Source organism: Ursus arctos, unplaced genomic scaffold, assembly GCF_023065955.2.
Source record: "Ursus arctos isolate Adak ecotype North America unplaced genomic scaffold, UrsArc2.0 scaffold_22, whole genome shotgun sequence".
In the NCBI taxonomy this organism is placed as follows: domain Eukaryota; kingdom Metazoa; phylum Chordata; class Mammalia; order Carnivora; family Ursidae; genus Ursus; species Ursus arctos.
The window spans coordinates 15,511,134-15,516,627 of NW_026622897.1; positions in this window are offsets into that span (position 1 = coordinate 15,511,134).

The window sequence follows — 5,494 nt, forward strand, 5'->3', positions numbered from 1 at the left end:
CTGGGCCAGCCCTTGCTCCATGTTCTGTGGGTTTTCTTCAGGCTCCTTTCTCTGCACTCTGCGTCAATGAAAGTCCTGTCCTAGAACCTGGATGTGGTGGGTTGAGCCACCGAGGAGTCTGGCAAGAAATAGGGCAAGAAGCAAAGCTGGAGAGTAACAATGCCCAAGAGGAATGCGGCTACCAGCCCCGTCCGAGCCGTGTGCAATCTGGGGTGAGTCACCCCCACTGCAAGCCTCTAGTTTCTCATCTGCGGAGACGCGGCCGCCTCGAAGGGCTTCCAGACCCAGCGGTCAGTGTGTCCTTGCTGGCTGGCATTCAACCTCAGATTGTTAGGCAGGTGGCTACCAGTGGACAGTTGAATTGACCATGACTTGCTCTTCCCAAGTCCTGCTGTAGAGAAATGCTGAAAATGGAGCGCTGCAAAACCCAGTATTTGGTAGAGACTGATAGAACCCTGTCCTCCAGATGGGGGGCTGTCCAAACTTACACCCTCACCAGCAAGGGCATGAGAGGCCCGTTTCCCCCCATTCCTGCTGCATCAGTCAAGGTTCTCTAGAGAAAGAGAACCAATAAGATACACAGAGAGTGAGAGAGCAAGAGAGAGAGATTTATAGTAAGGAATTAGCTCATATGATTGTGGGGTCTAGAAAGTCCAAAATGCCGACAGCTGGCAGCTTAGGCAAAAGTGGTTGTTGTCATCTTGAGTCTGAAATCTGCAGGGCAGGTCAGCTGTCTGGAAATTCAGACAGGATTTCTGTTACAGTCTTGAAGCAGAATTCCTTCTTGGGGAAACCTCACTTTTTGCTGTTAAGGCCTTCAACTGATTGGATGAGGCCCACCCACATTATCCAGGGCAATCTCTCTAAAGCCAATGGATTGTAGATCCGTTCATCGCATCCACAAAAATACCTTCCCAGCAGCATCTAGACTTGTGTTAGACCAAACAACCAGGCACCATGGCCTAGCCAAGCTGACATGGAAAATTCCCCATCACACCTGCTATCACTTGATCTTATGATACGCTGTTGGCCATTTTGACCTTGAGAAACATTAAATAAAGCATTCTGGGGTTTCCTCTCAGATCTCAACTATTGACTGTAGCCAGGTAGTAGGTAACGGCCCTGCTAGTTGTTCCTGTTTGCCCCCCTTACCCCCACCTCATTCATTCCCTGCCCTCCTCTTCTCTGCGCCCCAGGACACTAACCTGTGGATCGGCCCCACCTGGGCCCCTTTACCACGGGCTCGGCCAGTGAAAAGCACCAGAGATCAGAGGGCAGGACAAGAGGGATTTCCAGGCATATATCCCTATGTTCCAGGCTCCTTGCTGCTTCCGGACCCCATCTCTGCGCTGGCTTCCTTCCTCCAAGCTCCAGCGCTCCTTGGGCTCCCAGGCTACAATTTCCAACTCCTGCCTCTTCAGCCCCAGCCTCTTGGCGTCCCAACTCCCTGGTTCCCTTAATCCTGCTCGAGTCTCCTTGAATAAGCAGTACCTTAAAGGCATTCCTCTGTGTTGCATTGATTCGGTTTCTCCACAGAGACCCTGACTGCTAACCGCTGCAGTCCCGGCTGGGGACCCAGCAGAGTGGACAGTGGGAAGGAAGAAAGCAAAAGGGACGTGGGAAACGCAGACTCACGTGGCAGGGACTCGGGGCATCCCTTCTCCTTGGAGAAGAGCCCGGCCTCAGGGGCTGCAGGTGGAGCAGGGAAGGCAGGCGGGTCACAAGCGACCTCAGGCCCCAGGCCCGGCGGGTGTGGTGCCCACCTCTCCTGCAGTGACCAGCTGCCCACCTTGGCCCTGGCTCCGGCTGTGGGTCGTGCTGAGGGTCTGTCCTGACTCTCGAGCAGGGAGAGGTGGGATGAGGGGACACTCCACTCATGGCTCCCCCCTCTCCTATGCCACGGGAAGCAGGCACAGACCTCCACATCTCTGCTGGGCCTGCATGCCCACAGGCCTTTCCAGATCCCCTCCTGCTGTGAGGGTGTGGGAGGTGCCTCCCTCTCTCCAGACCCAGGGCTCTGAATCCCAGCCCTCCCTCCCTTTGCCCCGGAGAAACTGTCCCCCGCCTTCCCTTTCCTGCCTTCTTCCTATCGGCCCTGAGAGTATTGAAATCTTTCCCACCTCAAACACAAAAGAACAAACCCTTCCTACCAGGGCCCTCTCCACCTCTGCCCTATTTCTCCCCAAGTCTTCAGTCATGCTTCCTGCCACAGTCCTCCTCCTCCTTCGCAATTCCCAACCTCACTGCCGCGACTCAAGGCTCTGCTGCAGTCTGCAGTAGCGAGCTGTGTGTTACCGACACCGTGGACCACTCCCACCTCAGTCAGGCCCTCCCTTGCCCATGTGTTCCTGCATCATGTTCTGTGATGCCGCCAGCCTCTACTGCTTGAGGGACTCCGGTGTTCCATGCACCTGCCGGCCTTCCCTTCGCTGGTACTGCTGACGCCCCTCCTAGCTCCTTCCCCTCTGCTGGGGGTCCCAGCTCAGATGTCTATTCCTCTAAGGCCCCCATTGCACCCCTCCATTTTTCAGTTAGAGGACATGCTCCAGTATCAGGGACTTGCCTTCCTGTTCCCCGCCCCACAAACATCACCAGACTGTGAGCTTCCTGAGGACAGGGGACAGTGTCTGGTGTCCGTTCTGTTTCCAGCCCCTAGCTTAACACACAGTGCCAGTGGGTACTCAGTACAGCTCTGAACGGATGAATGAGCGAACGGCCACTGACCTTCTATGTGTCGGGGTGTACGACTGCATGTAGCTCAGAAGCCCCAGAGGCCATGTGGGAGGTAGGACATTTTAACCAGCAGAGCTGTCCAGCAACAGATGGCCACCAGACAAGGCCAGAACTCCTGTCACTGCATGGATTGGGCTAAGGCTGGCTGACTCAAACTGCGGTTCCATGCTTAAGTCTGGCCTTTGATGGGGAGTGCGGACCAAAGACCCAACAGCACTCTGAAACCAAGATTCAGTATTTCTGACTTGCCTGGAACTGGGACCCTCACCCGTAAGTCCCCCAGCCACGGAGGGGCACTCAGGGCACCACAGGGGTGAGATCTCTCCAGTCTTGCAAGCTAAGGATGCTCAAGCCGAGGTCCCACATCCCCCATCACCGCAAGAGGGCGCGCTGGCCTTAGACTTGCTCCTTGCGTGCCGGTGGACTTGGAAGCTTACTTACCTGGTCTGAAGAAGACCTGGAGAGTCGGGAAAGGACTGAGGCAGGGTTCTGCTGAAGGTGTCATCAGAGTGGCCAGACCCAGGCCCAATGCAGTCCCCAAGACCAAAAAAGCTCTGTGGAAGACAGTTGCTATGCTGTTTTAAAAGCAAGTTCATGGGGTGCCTGGGTAGTGCAGTCGTTAAGCGTCTGCCTTCGGCTCAGGGCGTGATCCCGCTGTTCCGGGATCGAGTCCCGGATTGGGCTCCTCCGGTGGGAGCCTGCTTCTTCCTCTCCCACTCTGCCTGCTGTGTTCCCTCTCTCACTGGCTGTCTCTCTGTCACATAAATAAATAAAATCTTTAACAAAACAAATAAAATAAAATCAAGTTCATATCATTACTATCTATTTTTCAGAACCTTCAAGTGCAAGTGGGCAGTGACTTTGTGTGTACTACTCCCGTTAGAGGTGAGCGAAGGCTAGGTATGGGGTGGGGAGAGTGCGTGCCTGGGACTGGGGACTCGGCATTAGGGATATCAGGGGCAGAGAATAGCTCAGTGTCCTGACTCCCTTGTCCTCTCTGGTCCACTCCCCAGAAACAGTGACTTTATCCTGGTTCCCAGAGCACCTCTCACTTTGTCACCTGACACTAACCCCCTCCACCCCCATTCTACAATAGTCCTCCTGGCAATGAAGCCATCAGATTGCCTCTGAGGTGTGATTTTAGAAGAGGCCTGCAAGTTCTTCTTGGCCTCTACTTTCCTTCCATCTGCTCTTTTGGGAAGCCTGAGCTGGGATCCATTCCATTCCCCATGGTTGCCCCAAGGCAGGGAGCTGACCCCCACCCCGTACCCCCACGTTCCGGGCCCTACAGCCCATCTGGCAGACAGAAGGAGCTAGAAGGGACTTGTTGTTTGGTGGCCTTCCAGGATGCCTCGCTCTCCACCCTTCTCCCAGCCCTGACAACTCAATCCAGCTGACATGACAGGAAATGAGAGTGAGCAACAGGGCCCACAGCCAAGAAGGCCACTTTGCCGAGGCAGAGAACAGGGCCAGGGGGCCCACCTCCCTCCCCCAAGCACCTTCTCTCAACGGAAGATAGTGCATCCAGCAATGTGTCTGAAAGGGAAGGCTGGCTCCTGGAGCCTTCTATCCTTGAAGCAAAAGGAGCTGAGGGCATGCTCAAGTAGAAATGGGCCTCCGGAGATAGTGACTTCCAAGGGGATCAGATGTCACCCCAGGAAGACCAGGCGGACCTGGGGTTGTGTCAGAGTTGATCACAGTTTGGGGAGTATCCTGGAGTAAGGTTTTGGCTACTCTCTGAAAAAGTCCTCCAGCTGTTGAGAAAGGGTGGGGGTAAGGGAAGCCGGGAGTGCTCGTTTGCATTTCGTTTGCATTTCATTTGCATATGCCTCTTTTGATGTCCAAAGGCAATGAAATTTCCTGTCCTTGCTTCTTTTTCCCTTTCTTTCCTCTGTTCCTTTTCTAACCTCCAGGCAACCTCCTATCTCTCTTCTCTTCCCCACAGCTTTTCCTCTCCCAGGCCGAACAGAGAATGCGGAGTATTAGGCCCGGGAGTATTAGGCCCAGGGGGTTAGCACCTTCCCCGGGATCTCCCATCTGCCCAGAACTCAAAAAACTGGTTTCATGGAGCTTCTGAGTTCTGGGAAAGAGGGAGGGATAAGGAGGTCTTTTTTGCACTCCCATTAAGTTCGTCTAACTGAAACGATCATCAGGCAAGGCAGAGAGGGAAGGAATAGAGATTGTCCAGCTTTGCCCATTGCCCCATGTTTGCATGCTGCAAACCCACCCAACCTGCTAAGACTCTGGAAGAGCCTATGAAGGAGGAGCAGGGAGAATGGAAGGGTCTCTGCTCTGCTGCGACTTGTCCACTTGCCCCGTGACCTTGGGCGAGCTCCTCCCCCTGTGGACCTGGGTTCCTCATATAAATGACAGTCTAGATTCCTTCCACCTCGAGGACATGATCACAGAAGAGAAGGGGAGGCTCCAGCACAGACACGGAGGGTAGGGTTAAAAGCCCCGGCTTTAGGGACACCTGGGTGGTTCCGTGGGTTAAGCGGTTAAAGTTAAGCATCTGCCTTGGGCTCAGGTCATGCTCAGCGGGGAGCCTCCTTCTCCCTCTCCTCCCAGCTTGAGCTCTCTCTTGCTCTTTCTGTCGCTATCTCTGTCTCTCTCTCTCTCTCTCAAATAAATACACAGAATCTTTAAAAATAAAAATAAATAAATAAAAGCGCCAGCCTCGGAGTCACGCAGACCTGCTCTAAACCCTAACTCTGCCATCGACCAGCTGTATGAACCTCCCTGAACCTTGTCTATAAAAGGA